Source organism: Acomys minous, assembly GCF_964271855.1.
Source record: "Acomys minous genome assembly, chromosome: 18".
In the NCBI taxonomy this organism is placed as follows: domain Eukaryota; kingdom Metazoa; phylum Chordata; class Mammalia; order Rodentia; family Muridae; genus Acomys; species Acomys minous.
In genome coordinates, this window is record NC_140501.1 from 67783766 (window position 1) to 67800405 (window position 16640).

At 45.3% G+C, this 16640-nt stretch overlaps 1 long non-coding RNA gene across 1 annotated transcript in view; it reads left to right on the plus strand.

The window, feature by feature from the left end:
• Positions 1-16075, plus strand: part of LOC311589073 — a 28661-nt gene extending 12586 nt beyond the window's left edge. The window contains exon 4 of the long non-coding RNA XR_014776401.1: positions 15649-16075. This is a non-coding gene — a long non-coding RNA (uncharacterized lncRNA). The remainder of the gene's footprint in view (positions 1-15648) is intronic.
• The last annotated feature ends 565 nt before the right edge of the window (positions 16076-16640 follow it).

Genomic DNA, 16640 nt, shown 5'->3' on the forward strand with positions numbered 1-16640 from the left:
GAAGGAGTCTCATTACTCCATCAGTCTTGTCTTAGTTTGCTCTCAGTCAATGGAATAAAACACTATCATCAAAGGCAACGTGGCAAGGGAAGGGTTTATTGGCTTACAAATCCTAATCAAAGTCCATCGGGAAGGGAGGCCGGGGCTGGAGCTTACGGCAGAGACCTGGAAGCAGAAACTGAAGCGGAGCCTGGCTGCCCTCTTTAGCGTTCTTAATCTATGTAAGCTTTTATTTATTTATTTATTTTAAGATTTATTTATTTGGGCTGGAGAGATGGCTCAGAGGTTAAGAGCACTGGCTGCTCTCCCAGAGGTCCTGAGTTCAATTCCCAGCAACCACATGGTGGCTCACAGCCATCTATAATGAGATCTGATGCCCTCTTCTGGCATACAGGTGAGGCCAAAGGTGTCAGATCCCCTGGAGATAGATTCACAGGTGGTTCTGAACCACCTGACATGGGTGCTGAAAACTGAACTGCAGTCCTCTAGAAGCGTAGTACACACTCTTAACCCCTGAGCCGTCTCTCCAGCCCCTAGTGGTTTAGTTTCGGTAGGTAGTGTTTGTAAGAATTCATTCATTCACTCTTTGTAGGTTATTGGGGCCTTCTCTCTTTCTCCAGTGCTGGGCTTTCAGGTATGTGCTGCTACTACTTCTGCCTCCCAAGTTTCATATGCAATTGCTCAAGACTCACTCTGTGATAACAGAATCTTTACTACGACGAAGTGTGAGCTTTCTGTGCCTAGTTTCTTCGGGGCGCTTTAATCCCAACACTCGGGAGGCAGGTGGATCGCTGTGAGTTTGAGGCCAGCCTGGTCTACAAAATGAGTCCAGGATAGCCTGGGTTATACAGAGAAACCCTATCTCGAAAAAACAAGAACAAACCCAAAAACCAAAAACACCAAACAAACAAACAAAAGATATCTGTTTTTATTTATGTGTCTCTGTGACTTTTATTATGTCATGTGCATGCACAGACATCCATGGAGACCAAAAAAAGATGTCAGAGTCACAGGTGGTTGCAGCCACCTGATGTGAGTTCTAGGAACTGAACGTGGGTCCCCTGGGAGACAAGGATGTGTGTGCCCTTAACATCTGAGTCATCTCTCTAGGTACAGATGCTGAGTTTTTACAAGAAAAAAAAATTTTTTTTTTTACCTTGAACTCACAGTGATCTGCCTGCCTCTGCCTCCCGAGTGCTAGGATTTTTGGTTTGCTTGCTTGTTTTTGTTTTTTCGAGACACGGTCTCTCTGTGTAGCCTTGGCTATCCTGGACTTGATTTGTAGACCAGGCTGGCCTTGAACTCACAGCGATATGCCTACCTCTGTCTCCCGAGTGCAGGGATTAAAGGCATGAGGCACCGTGCCCAGCTAAGAATTTTTTAAAAACATTTATGCCAAAAGGCTTATCTTTGACAAATATATAAATATTATCCAACTCCCCAAGGACACCCTTAAACACATGCCCCTCCTACTTCAAGTCTTCTCCTTTCAGGGGCTGTACTTTGTTTCCTTTTGTAACCCACTGAGTTCAATTAGTACCACTCACTGGAATGTTGAGTGTCCTCGATGGCTTGATCTTTTACTGGTAACCATAGCTGCAGTGAGTTTCCAAGTCCACATCATACCAGGAAGACAGCGTCTCACAGCATCCTTGCCGTCCTCCAGCTCTTAAATTCCGTGTGTGTGTGTGTGTGTGTGTGTGTGTGTGTGTGTGTGTGTGTGTGTGTGTAGGGGGGTGTTTCGGGACAATAGGGTTTCTCTGTGTAGTCATGGCTGTCCTGGAACTCGCTCTCATATTCTTTCTCCTGCTCTGTCATGATGCTCCCCACGTCCTGACTGAGTGGATGCAGATGTCCCATCTAGGGCCGAGCACACCGCAGCCACTTACTCTCAGCACTCTCTCTGCATTAACTGCTGCCCACTGCACAGGGAAGCATCCTGGCCAAGGCTGAGCGCAGCAGTGACCTGTGGGCACAAGCTGAGATGTTTAGACAGTTCGACAACATGTCAATTCAGCCAAACAACAGTAACTTTTGGAGGAGTTAGGTTGTCTTGGCTTTTTATGTTTCTTATGTTACTGAGTTGGGGATTTATGCACCTGGTGTTATTTCCTTGCTCGGTTTCTTTTCTTTCTTTCTTTTTTTTTTAAAATCAGCTATATTATTTCAGTTGAAGTCATGGGATTTGGATGTGGCTGAGTTGAGCGGTGCCTGGCATAAGTTCTATATTATTCCCTGAGTAGGTTGCTAATGGAAAGAGCGACTGTGGCTGCTGGATTTTCCCACTACGCAACAGGATGGATTGCATTAGTGCATTAATGCACTGGTTGTACTAGCCAGTTAGCAACAGTGGCCCCTTTGGCTTCAGCAACTGCTGGAAGGTTAAAGAACTAAGGCTAGTAAGGACTATACTTCCATTTAGGTTGATAAAATTAAAAGCAGGAGGAATGTAAGGTTGGTAAAGATAAGGATTAAGTGTTATATTAATATTTGAAAGAAAAAATTAGAAGGGCCGGGCGTGGTGGCGCACGCCTTTAATCCCAGCACTCGGGAGGCAGAGGCAGGCGGATCGCTGTGAGTTCGAGACCAGCCTGTTCTACAAAAGGAGTCCAGGCCAGCCAAGGCTACACAGAGAAACCCTGTCTCAAAAAAAAAAAAAAAAAAAAAAAGAAAGAAAGAAAAGAAAAGAAAAAATTAGAGGCTGTTAAAGCTACAGAAAGAAAGAAAAAAGAAATTGGTGGGGGGAGGAGAGGGATTTTGGTGCATGATGTGTAAATCATAGACATTTAATAAAAGTAAAAAAAAGAAAGAAAAGAAAGAAAAAGAAAAAAAGAAAAGAAATTGGGCTGGAGAGATGGCTCAGAAGTTAAGAGCACTGCCTGTTCATCCAAAGATCCTGAGTTCAATTCCCAGCAACCATATGGTGGCTCACAACCTTTTATAGTGAGATCTGGTGCCCTCTTCTGGCCTGCAGGCAAAACACTGTATACTTAATAAGTAAATCCTGAAAAAGAGGAAGAGATTTTTAAAGCTATGGGAGCTTATAGTTAGGAAGCAAAAAGAGACCCAGTCTGGTGCTACATTCCTTTTATGTTAGCACCAGGGAGGCAGAGGCATGAGGATTTCTGTGAGTTCAAGGCCAGTCTGGTTTACATAGTGAGTTCCAGGACAGTTGGAGCTATGTAGACACTTTGTCTCAAAAAAAAAAAAAAGTTAGAATGTTAGAGGGGGCCTCAGGTATAGTTAGGAACGCTGGCTGGGACTGGAGAGATGGCTGGGACATTAAAAGCACTGTCAGTTCTTCCGAAGGTCCTGAGTTCAATTCCCAGCAACCACATGGTAGCTCACAACCATCTATAACGAGATCTGGTGCACTCTCTGGCCTGCAGGCACACCTAGGAGCAGAATACTGTATAAATAATAAATACATAAATCTTAAAAAAAAAAAAAAAGAACACAGGCTGTTCTTCCAGAAGACCTGGGTTCGATTCCCAGGACCCATATGGTGGCTCACAACCATCTGTAACTCCAGTCCCAGCTGTTTTAGTTACTTTCCCATTGCTGTGACTGAAAGCATGACTGAGCGGGCGTGGTGGTGGCGCACGCCTTTCATCCCAGCACTTGGGAGGCAGAGGCAGGCAGATCGCTGTGAGTTTGAGGCCAGCCTGGTCTACAAAGCGAGTCCCGGACAGCCAAGGCTACACAGAGAGACCTTGTCTCAAAAAAAAAAAAAAAAAAAAAAAAAAAAAAAAAAAGAAAGAAAGAAAAGAAAAGAAAAGAAAAGAAACCATGACTGTGAAGCAATATATAAAACGAAATGTTTAATTTGAGGCTCATGGTTTCAGAGGTGGCAGCAGGCAGGCCTAGCACTAGAGCAGGAGCTCAGGGTTAACATGTGAGCCACAAGCAGGAGGCGGAGAGCTAATTGGGAGCTGCATGAATCTCTTGACACTTCCGAGCCACGCCCAGTGACACACGCCCTGCAGCAAGGCCACACCTCCAGATCCTTCTCAAACAGTTCTACCAACTGGACTAAATACTCAATACTCAAATGTATAAGCTTACGGGGGGCCATTCCCCTTCCCAGGGCATCCAATGCTCTTTTGTGCCTTCCGTAGGCATTGCACACAGCACAGAGGCATACGTGCAGGCAAACACATACATAAAATAAAATTTAAAAATATTTACGACATAAAAAGGAGGAAGCTGTAAGGGTGAAAGAGGACAAGACAGAGTAATAAGAAAAGTATGAGAATGTACATGAAGTATAAGAACGGCATTAAAGTGTCTGGAGAGATGGCTCAGGGGGTTAAGAGCACTGGCTGTTCTTCCAAAGGTCCTGAGTTCAATTCCCAGCAACCACATAGTGGCTCACAACTATGTGATCTGATGCCCTCTTCTGGCACGCAGGTGTATATGCAGGCAGAATACTGTATACATAATAAGTAAATGACTTTTTAAAAAAAGAACAGCATTAAAGGATATGGGTAGAAGGTCTAGTGAAAAATGATTTGTTTAGGCTGGGTGAAGACACATACACAGCATTCCTAAAGCCTAACTGAGCAGTACAAAAAGAAAATCAAAACCAGCTTAAGACATATGGGAATGAAATAGCCGAAAATAAGAAATTAAAAGAATGCTCATGGGTCAGATTGCTTAGCTGTGCAGAGTTGAAAGGTTGAGTTCTCAGATCTCTTTGGCTCTAGGAGGCTTGCATGGTGCTGTGACGGGGAGGGCTGAGTTCCCTGCAATCTCTGTGTTCCTGGAGCTGTGGTCTGTGGGGGAGGGGAGGCTGCAAGTTCTTTCCCAGTAGCTCCCAGGGAGTGTGGGTGTGTGGGAAGCGCAGCCAGCTCTCTCCTGGGCAGCTTTATTCAGCATTGGAGGTTTGTCCTGCCATGCCCAACCCAGCCATCTGACTCTTGACAAAGGAGCCGGAAATATACATTGGTAAAGGTCAACATCTTTAACAAATGATGCTGAGGAAACTGGATATGCACATACAAAAGAGCTAAAATAGGCCCCTCTTGCCCTGTACAAAAACAAATTCAATACTTAGCAAAGCCCCTGACGTGGGAACTGGGACTTTGGAATACTAGGGGAGAGTTGCTTCAAGTCCTAGGCGCAGGCAGGGTTGTGAATGGAGCTGCAATAGTTTCCGAGATAGTCAGCACAAGAATTGACAGAGGGCACCACATCAAATGTAAGAGATTTCTGTAACAAAGAAAACAATCACAGATAGAAGACAGACTACAGAATGAGAGGAAATCTTTGTCAGCTCTCCAATGTCTAAGAACTGGAAACAGCCTGGTGGCACACGCCTGGAATCCCAGCACTCGGGAGGCAGAGGCAGGCAGGTCTCTGAGTTCGAGGCCAGCCTGGTCTACAGAGTGAGTCCATGACAGCCAGGGCTACACAGAGAAACCCTGTCTGGAAAAAAAAACCCACCAACCAACCAACCAACCAACTAATTAAAGCCATGTGTTGGTGTCGCACACCTTTAATCCCAACACTGAGGAGGCAGAGGCAGGAGGATCTCTGTGAGTTCTAGGACACCCAAGGCTACACAAAGAAACCCTGTCTGGGAAAAACAAAACAAAACAAAACCCCAAGACCCAAAAATCCAGCACCTGCCTAGCATGCACTAGGTTGAAGCTCTAACACAAACACACAAAGGATACGGTCAAAGAGAAACTGTTGTATATGTCTTATGAGCTTGGTGGTCAGTTGGTCAGTTTGTTTCATTAAAACCTTTCTTCTTCTTCTTCTTCTTCTTCTTCTTCTTCTTCTTCTTCTTCTTCTTCTTCTTCTTCCTATTTCTTTTTGGGTTTTCAAGGCAGGGTTTCTCTGTGTAACAAGCCCTAGTTGTCCTGGAACTCGGTTTGTAGACCAGGCTGTCCTGGAACACAGAGATTTCCTGCCTCTGACTCCTGATGCTGGGGTTACAGGTGTGCATCAACACTGCTGGGCTTTTTTTTTTTTTTTAAAATACTTCCAGGAGTCGGGGGTGGTGGTGCACGCCTTTAATCCCAGCACTCAGGAGGGAGAGGCAGGTGGATCGCTGTAAGTTTGAGGCCCGCCTGATCTACAAAGTGAGTCCAGGACAGCCAAGGCTACACAGAGAAATCCTGTCTTGAAAAATCAAAATAAATAAATAAATACTTTCATGAAGACAGCAAGTAGGTGCATCCATAATGAAAACTATTTTAACAACATATGCCTACAGTTTAAGAGATGTAGTTTGGGGGCTGGAGAGATGGCTGAGAGGTTAAGGGCATTTTCTGCTCTTCCAGAGGATCTGAGTTCAATTCCCAGCAACCGCACAGTGGCTCACAACCCTCTGTGATGGGATCTGATGCCCTCTTCTGGCATGTAGGTGTACATGCAGATAGAGCACTCATATACATAAAATAAATAAATCTTATAAAAGAAAGAAATGTACTTTGTTCCTAGGCATGGAAGTACAAACCTATATATAGCATTAGGAAGGCTGAAACAAGAGTTTGAGGCCAGTCTGGGTTACATAGTGCATTACAGGATAGCCTTAGCTACATAGCAAAACTTTGTCTCAAAACCAAAACCCAGGGGCAGAGAAGATGGCTCCTTTTATAAAGTGCTTGCCACACAAGCCACCATTTCCAGTGCCCTTTGTTCACTTTCAAATTGGAAGGAAAAAGCTTTAAAAAAAAGATTTATTATTATTTTTACAGTATTCTGCTTGCATGTGTGCCTGCACATCAGAAGAGGGCACCAGATCTCATTATAGATGGTTGTGAGCCACCATGTAGTTGCTGGGAATTGAACTCAGGACCTTTGAAAGAACAGTAGTGCTCTTAACCTCTGATCCATCTCTCCAGCCTTTTTTTTTAATGAAAATATTTTGGAATGTATGACGCATGCATGCAAGCAAGGCTTGTGAGTGTGGGGTGCATCCGTGCCGAGGTCACTATGTGGGATGCCCTTGGATACTGGTCCTTGCTTCCCATCTTGGTTAAGTCAGAATCCATTTATTGTTTGTCTGCTGCCTGCACTGGGTGGGCTGCATACACCGCGTTAGCTTGTCCCCAAGCTTCTGGGTTTTCCTCTGTCTCTGCCTCCATCTCACTGTAGGGCACTAGAGAAGATGAACACTGTGTCCTCGTGTTGTAGAAGCAAAAGCAAAGAGAAAAAGGGCTGCAGAGACAGCTATTGGTTTAGGACCTACACGGAGGCTCACAACTCCTCTGTACCTTGTTCCAAGGAATCTAATACCTGTCTTAGTAAATATAAACATATCTAATAAAATTTATTATAAAAGTACCTGTAATTATTACGGCGGTATATCTAACCCATTATCATAATCAATAAAGACACAGACACCTGCTGTATTTTAGACTAGCCTCATTTTTTTTTCAAGACAGGGTTTCTCTGTGTAGCCTTGGCTGTCCTGGACTCACTTTGTAGACCAGGCTGGCCTCAAACTCACAGATCCACCTGCCTCTGCCTCCCGAGTGCTGGGATTAAAGGCGTGCGCCACCATGCCCAGCTAGACTAGCCTCATTTTACCTGGGACTGGGCAGATATTAACCCTCTAAACTATCCCTGTCACTTCCCAGGCCCCATCCCAGGCCACCTGCCTTCATCATTCCTATCTGGGCTGCTTCCCATCCATATCCCAAAATACTCGTTAATGTTCTCCATCTGGGCTGCCTTCCTCCATCCACGCCGATCTGGCCATGCCCTTCTCTCCACGCTAACCATCGCAATCTCCTCTTCCTGGTTTTTCCTCCTGTCCTCTTTCCCTGTCCCAAGATCCTCCCACGAACCTTAGCCACGCCCACCTTCTGCCCTGCCCAGGTGTAGGCCTTTCATTGATCAAGCAGGGACTCAAGGTTTACACAAGGACAAGTGTATCTATGTGAGACTGTACTTGTCTGGGCAGCAACCTGCTCTTGGGGGCCAGTGATTAGCATCAGACCAGACCAACCTCCAACAAATACCCTCTCTGGCCTCTTTGGGCAGCAGGTACACACACGGGAGGTACACTTACACACACGCAATCAAGGCACTCATACATACACAGTATTGCCATTGCTCTTGGTCATGCTCCAGACCATGACGGTAAGACCCTATTGCAGAAGATACCATGTACTGGTGTCCTTGTAGAGAAATCAAGCTGGTGCCAACCTGGAACATCACTTCTCCTGGCTAGCTTCCATAGTGCTGCAAGGTGCTATCACACTACTGGAGGAAAACAGGCAATATGCTGTGAACCCTGGACAATAATGGGTATGGTAAAACATACCCACTGGTGTGTGTAGTAGTGCCATGAACATTAATCAGATCTAAGTCCTGTTCCATAAGAGGAATCACATACCTGTCACCACTACTGGGACTAAGAACTCATGGCTAGACAGATCATAGGCCACAGCGGAGAGCCTACTATGATTACACTGCTAAACAGACAAAGTATTAAACTGATTCCTAATTCTTCTTTTAAAAGATTTATTTATTATGTATATAGTGCACATTAGATCACATATAGATGGTTGTGAGCCACCCTGTGGTTACTGGGAATTGAACTCAGGATCTCTGGAAAAGCAGTTAGTGCTCTGAACCACTGAGCCATCTCTCCAGCCCCTGATTCCTGATTCTTGTCATTGTGCCCATAGACGAATGCATCTCTTACCTGAGAAGCTTCCATTTGCTATGTACAGTGATTAACACAGAGACACACCAGGTGCAGAGAATAAGAGACTGCAGACTCCTCAGTCCTAAATGGAACACAGACCTCACACCTCCCCACCCCAAAGGCTCAGGGATCATTGCAGAAGAGAAGGCAGAAAGAGTGTAAGAGCCAGAGTAGATGGAGAACTATAAGGAAACATTTTCTTAATACAGCAGGGCAGCTGCACATGTAAACACACACAGCGCTTTCGATGGCATGCTCAAAACCTGTGCAAGCCCAAGCCCAAGTGAAAACAAACACCAACAAGAATAGGGGTAGTTGGACAGGCACGCATGACCACGCCCAGCCATGGTGCTATAAGCAATTATTAGCTGCTGGGAGAGGGAAGGACAGTTTTCTCTAAGCATACAGCCCCTGGTAAGTTGACCACTCTCCAGCAGAAGAGCACATACGAGAATATTTGCCGGGGCTGGAGAGATGGCTCAGAGGTTAAAAAGCACTGGCTGGTCTTCCAGAGGTCTTGGGTTCAATCCCCAGCAACCATGTGGTGGCTCACAGCCATCCATAATGTGATCTAATGCACGTTTCTGGTGTACAGATGTACATGCAGGCAGAGCACTGTATGCATAATGATAAATACATCTTTAAAAAAAAAAGAATATTTTCCGTGCACAAATTGGTCTTGGTGGGTAAAGAGAGAAAAAAAAGAGGACTGAAATGTATGTGAGTAGAGAAGGGGTTAGATCTGAGAAGAGTTGGGGAAGAGGAGTGAACGCCATCAAAACATGAGCGGAACGCTCAAAGAACTAATAAAGCAAGAAATAAAAGGCAAGCCGGCTCAGGACTCAGGAGGCAGAGGCAGGTGGATCGCTGGGAGTTCGAGGCCAGCCTGGTCTACAGAGAGAGTTCCAGGACAGCCAGGGCTATACAGAGAAACCCTGTCTCATAAAACCCAAACTAAATAAAAATAAAAGGTAAACAGCATGTTTAAGCCAGCCTGAGCCACACAAGGAGTTCCTGTCTCAAAATAAACAAAACTGTTTTTTTCTGTCAGTACATACAGGTTATTTTAGTAAAATGTGAGTTTAGAACAGTGTTCAGAACTCTAAGGGGCTTGAGCAACACGATCATGGTGGCACAAGAGGCCGAGGGAGCTTCCCAAAGCGGATGAGCACTGAACAGATGGAGTCTTGAAGGATGGAAACAGCAACTGCTAACTGGCTAGGACTGGATACAACAGCTTGAGCAAGACTTGGAAGTAAACATATATGCAAAGTGAGAATTTTTGAGTCAGCTATTTTGACATGATTTGACTTCCCACCAGCGTTTTGTTTTAACATCTCAGTAATATATGCAACCAAACAGTCCTGACCCTACCCCAGCCCATGGCTGAGTCATTGCTGCCTTCATCATCATTGGGCTAATCAAAAAGGGATCGAGATCAGGTAGAGGTATTTGGCATACACACACACACACACACACACACACACACACACACGTATATATACACACATATGCGTGTATACATATATAGGTATATATAACATTTTAATGTTTTTTTCAATTGTGTCCATTTGTGTGTTTGTGTGTAGGTGCACACATGTGTGAGGGGCGTGACCCTACAGAAATCACAAGAGATTGATACATCTCCTGGAGCTGGAATTACAGGCCGTTGTGAGCTACTACATGGGTGTTGGGAATTGAACCCAGCTCCTACGGAAGAACAGTCAATGCTCTTAACCACTGAGCTATCTCTCCAGCCCCCTAAATAATTTTAATTGATTTAAGGTTCTACATTAGTGCTAACTTCTTCAAGCCAACAGACAGTGACGTGCAAGGAAAGGGACATGAGAGAGGACAGTGGAGGCTGGGTGTGACCCGGACCACAAAAGGCAGAGCCCCGTTCTAAAGGGTTGGACTTGACCTTCTGCATGAGAGAGAGGACTGAAGGGCTTTTGAGCATGGTCACACTTACTTGGTGACACAATAGCATCAGAACTGGTTCAGAATTTGTAATGCCGCTGGGGGGGGGGAGGGGGGAAAGGACTGCTTCTACAGCAAGAGGGAATTCTATAAAATGTGGTTGTTGGTGGATTTTGGAAATGAAGGCCAAGTGTGTAGCGCTGAGCAGTGTGACTAAGTTGTAACTCAACTCAGGGCAAAAACAAAAACAAAAAAACTAAAAAAAACCAAAAGAAACAACAACACCAGGAGGAGGGACTGGAGGATGGCTCCGTAGTTAAGAGCATTCGCTGCTCTTGCAGAGGGCTAGGTTTGAATCCTAGTGTCCACCAAACGGTCTATCGCTTCAGCTGCAGGAGAGCCCGTACCCTCTTCCATCCTCAAAGAGCACCAGACTGGCATGCAGTGCAGATACACATATGTAGGCAAAGCCACCCACACATATAAATAAATCTTAACAGGCGTGGGTAGAGAGCTGGAGAGTGGCTAAGAAAACCTGCTGCTCGTCCAGAGGACCCAGATTCAATTTCCATCACCCAAACGGCAGCTCTCTATTGTCTATGGCTCCAGTTCCAGGAGACCTGCCGTCCTCTTCTGCCCTCTGTGGGGATTTCAGGAATGTGGTACCCTTTCAAAATACTCAGACACATAAAAACATGTAGAATGGCAGGGCAGTAGTGGCACACGCCTTTAATCCCAGCACTTGGGAGGCAGAGGCAGGCGGATCTCTGTAAGTTCGAAGCCAGCCTGGTCTACAAAGAGAGTCTAGGAAAGCCAAGGGTACACAGAGAAACCCTGTCTGGAAAAAACAACAAAACAAAACAACTCCCCCCCCAAAAACTAAACCAAAACAAAAATGTATAATGGTTATTAATAGTTAATATTGATTCTCATAATTATTAAAGTGGCAGTTACTCCTTAGCCCACTATTATATAAATAAAAGACACAGAAACTGTTAGATTTTTAAAAAGACTTTTTTATTTATTATGTATACAGTGTTCTGCCTGCATGTATGCCTGCCCAGCAGAATGAATAGGTGGTTGTGAGCCACCATGTGGTTGCTGGGAAGTGAACTCAGAACCTTTGGATGAACAGCCAGTGCTCTTAACCTCTGAGCCATCTCTCCAGCACCTAAACTACTAGATTTTTATTATGCCTTAAGTGCTGGGACTGGGCAGACTGTAGCCCCCTGAGCTATTTTGCTATCTCCCAGCTACACATACCAAGTTACTGGCCACTAAGTGGTCCTGTCCGGACTGGATCCGCTCCATCGCTCTGTCCTCATGACGTTTCTCTCTTCAGCTTCCTCTCCTTCTGCTCCTTCCCCTCTGGTCCTCAGAGTCTCCTGACCCTAAGTCCAGGAGCCTAAACCCCACCTACCTCTCTTCTGCCCAGTCATAGGCTTCAGCATCTTTATTAGCCAACCAGGGACACCTGAGGAGCACTGGATCACATCGATGCAGGAGATGGTTCACTCATAACAATGCCCGTGGCAGTGCGGTAACCAGATTGCAGGGCACTGAAATCAGCATCTGAAAAACAGCACACAAGACCTTCTTTCAACAAAGACAAGTGAAGACAGTTTAATTAAAAACAAACAAACAAACAAAAAGCTTGACGGAGGCAAAGGAGGAACAGCAGGCTGCAAAAGCCAGAGAGAAATGCAGACATATGAATATGCTGTTCTGTTCTTTCAGGCCTTTTCTATGTCTCTTTACATACAAGGATCGTGAGAATGTTGACATCCCGCCCCCCACCCCCTGAGACAGGCTTTCTTTTGTATTCCTTACCGTCCTGGACTCGCTGGTAGACCAGGCTGGCCTTGAACATTGATCCGCCTGCCTCTGCCTCCCGAGTGCTGGGATCAAAGGCGTGCGCCACCACCGCCCGGCTGCAACGTCTTTCTTATATCCTTCTAGGACATTACATTTCAAGGCAAGGCAGAGTGATTTTGTTCCTTTGGGGGCTACCTTGCAAAAACTGGAAACACTTTTGGTTGTCACAGTAGTGGGGAGGCCAGGTAGGGCCAGCGATGATGCCAGGACAAAGCCGTCCTCCACAACAGAGACCCACGTGATCCAAATACTGACACTGCCAAAACGAGAAGCTCTGTTTTAGGAACACCAGCCACCTTACTTTCCAGTTTTGCCCAGGGCCGGTCATTCCGAATGGAGAGTGTGGGTGTAGCAACTAAAAATGTGGATCTGGAAAGATGACTCAGCAGCTAAGAGCGCTTGTTACTCTCGCAGAGGACCCAGCCTCAGTTCTCAGTTCCCACAATCATCCACACAGTAGTTCGCAGCCATCCATAATTCCAGTTCCAGAAGGATCTAAAGCGCTCCTCTGACCTCCTCAGGCACGAGGCACACACATGGTACACATACATGTTGCATGCACGCATGCACGCACGCACGCATCGGGGGCTGCCGAGGTGGTTCAGATTGAGAGTGCTTGCTGTTCTTGGAGAGGGTCTGAGGCGCAGGCAGGTGGATACCTGCGAGTTTGAGGACAGCCTGGTCTACATAGACAGTTCCAGGCACACTTGTAATTCCAGCACTCAGGAGACAGAGACAGGAGGATGGTTGTGAGTCTGAGGATAGCCTTGTCTTCAGATTAATTTCTGGGCCAGCCTTTCTTAAAAACTTTAAAAGTGAAAATTAAACACTACTGAGAAACCAAAGGAACTTGAGTGTTGAAAGAGAAACGAAGAGCCATCCAGTTCTGCCAGTGACTGTAAATATTTGCTTTAGCAACTTGTCAATGCACAAGAAACTCTGCACAGCCATGTATAAGGGTCCAGTTTCAAATAGCTCCTCTTTGGAAATTGGTTCAGTGTCTCCCTCCCCTTTTTTGATTTAATATAAATAAGCCTCTCTCTAGGTTTACAAAAGACAGTTTCTCTTCATGATAATTTGAGATTTATAAAGACAAAAATCTTGTTTTTCCTATGCCACTATACTTAGTATTCTTACTGATGCTTAGAAGTAGGCATATTACATTGTACACAAAAGGGGCATATTTACGAAGCTGTAAAACAAATTACACCTTGATATAAGAATCAACAAATAAACTTTATTACCGATGTACAGAAGTAAGGTGGGTGATGGAGTAGAGAAAGAAGGAAAACAAAAGAACTAGATGATGCCCATCTATTATATATATTACATATATATATACACATACATATATATTTATTTATTTATTTATTTATTTATTTATTTATTTATTTATTAAATGCTCTGCCTGCATGTATGCCTGCAGGCCAGAAGAGGGCATTAGATCTCAGTATAGATGGTTGTGAGCCACCATGTGGTTGCTGGGAATTGAACTCAGGACCTTTGGAATAATATGCACTGGTCTTAACCTCTGAGCCATCTCTCCAGCCCCTGGGTATATTATTTTTAATGTGTTCTTGTACTAATATTATTTTATTTCATATACTTTTTTGAGACAAGGTTTCTTGGTGTAACAACCTTGGCTGACCTGGAACCGCTTTGTAGACCAGGTTGGCGTTGAACTCACAGAGATCTGCCCGCCTTCGCCTCCCAAGTGATCAAAGGCATGTACCACCACACATAGCTAGTATTTTTTTAAAATGTGTTTTTTGTTTTGTTTTATTGTTTCAAGACAGAGATTCTCTTTAAAGCCCTGGCTACCTGGCTGGAGAGATGGCTCAGCAGTTCAGAGCACTATCTGTCCTTCCAGAGGTCCTGAGTTAAATTTCCAGCAACTATATGGTGGCTTACAACCATTAATAATGAGATCTGGTGCCCTTTTCTGGCGTGCTGGCACACATGCTGGCAGAATAGTATGTAAATACTAATTTAAAAAGAAAAAAAAATCCTAGTCTGTCCTATAGACCAGGTCTCAAACTCAGAGATCCAGTTTTGGAGATTCCCCCTGCCTCGGCCTCCCAAGAGAGATTAGAAGTGTAGGCCACCACAGCCCAAACTCTATGTTAGTAAACAGCAGGACAACACAGAGAAAGTTCGTCATAAATCATCTCCAGCTGTGGCCACCAAAGCAAGTCCTTTCCTCTCAATTGTAAGAAGCAAACAGGTTAACAGACACCTGTGTGCACCTTCCTGCTTCTACAGCTCAGTCTGGGTTTCAACTTAAGGTCCTTCTATCTTAGGCTCCTGAGTGTGGGCCACACTTAGATCTTTTAGTATAAGGCTGAGGTTGGGAGTTATGGGGGGAATGGGCCAATAGGGGACAGTTCTCAGTTTGTGCAGTAACGTCTTTCAGTTTATCTTTTATGTGTGTGTGTATGAGCTTGCCAGAGTATGTATGTACCGTGTGCATGCACTGCCTGCAGAAAACAGAAGAGGGCGTCAGCTCCCCTGGAACCAAAGTTACAGGCAGTTGTAAGCCACCATGTGTGCAGGCAACTGAAGCCAGGTCCTCTTACAGAGCAGGAAGCACCGAGTCCTAGCTACAGTCTTAGCAACTGGGTTTTAAACCATAGATATTATATGAATACTGATACAATGAAAACAAAAATAGCACCAACTAAAAATGTTTTCCCGCATTGAAATTGCACAACTGTCCTGCAGTCCAGCTTAGGGATGACAGACCTTAATCACCAGTTTGCAGATCCCTTAAATTTTTTTATTTGTTTATTTATTTACTTATATATTATGTATACAGTGCTCTGCCTGCATGTACACCTGCAGGCCAGAAGAGGGCATCAGATCGCATTGTAGATGGCTGTGAGCCACCACCTGGTTGCTGGGAATCGAACTCAGGATCTCTGGAAGAGCAGTCAGTATTCTTCTTAACCTCTGCGCCATCTCTCCAGCCCTTGCAGATGCCTTTGTGGTAATTAGCACTATGGGACCACACCATTGCTCTCCTGCTCAGGAATCTATAACAGACTGGAGGCGCAGTAAGAGCTAATGCCTCTTGTACTGCCCCCTGTTGAGGCCAGAATCCCACGCTATGGGGAGTGGGGATGGTGAGGTCTAGTGTGGACAGGAGTCTTTGCTCCAACTAAGCCACTTTCTACTGTCATTTCTAGAAGGAAGACACTCTGTGAGACCTCAACCTGGGCAACAAGAGGCCACGAGGTGGCAGCAAAGGACTCAGCCTAATACTTGAAACCCGAGCCAAAAAACAGGCCGAGAAACGGAAGACAATTAATTCACTTGGGAAATATCGTCAGTTGTATTCAGTGTATTCAAAGTCAAAATAAACGACTGAATTTCAAAGAAATAAGAGTAACATTCACCAGAATGGGTTTCCCCCGCCCCGGCTCTCACAGGCTTCGGCTGCACGGGAAGCCATCCAATGTGAACTTGTCTCTTCAATGGGTAAAACCAAGAGAAGGGGCCGGAGGGGGGGGGGGGTCGTGACCTTTAAAAACTGACGTCAGCAGGAGCCGTGTCACAATCTCTTTTTGTTAAGTTCTAATTCAAATAAAGTGGGTGACCTCCATAGAGGCTTCCGGATTGATGCAGCATGGGGCAGACGGAGTGGTCATTCTGAGTGGTCACTTGGGAGCATGGTAGCAATGCAGAATGCTGTTTGGGAGCAGCCAGGGGCTCTGGCCGGTCAAAGTGGAGGGGAAGTCATGGGAAACTCAGAAGACTCACTTTTGGTTTACATCAGGCATAAGGTACCGGCTGGAGGAGGAGCACTAGTAGTGATCTCCTGGTTTATATAGCAATGAGCCCGCCACTCCCTATTCCCTTACCCCCCCCCGCCCCCTCCCCCCCCACGTTGACCATCAAAAATCTCTTCCCATATTGCAAAATATCCCCAGCAGGCAAAATGACCCATTCCTGAAAAGCATTGTCTAGATGGGTAACTTCATATCTAACCTCGCCAACACAGTTGCATTTCACAAGAGCTATGCGAACCATATTGTACGCCCCCAAACTAGAATTCTTCTACTTGGTTGTTTTGTTGCTGTTTGTTTTTGTTTTTGAAGCCAGGGTTTTCTTGTGTGGCCCTGGCTGTCCTAGAACTAGCTCTGTAGACCAGGCTGGCCTCCAACTCAGTGATCCTCCT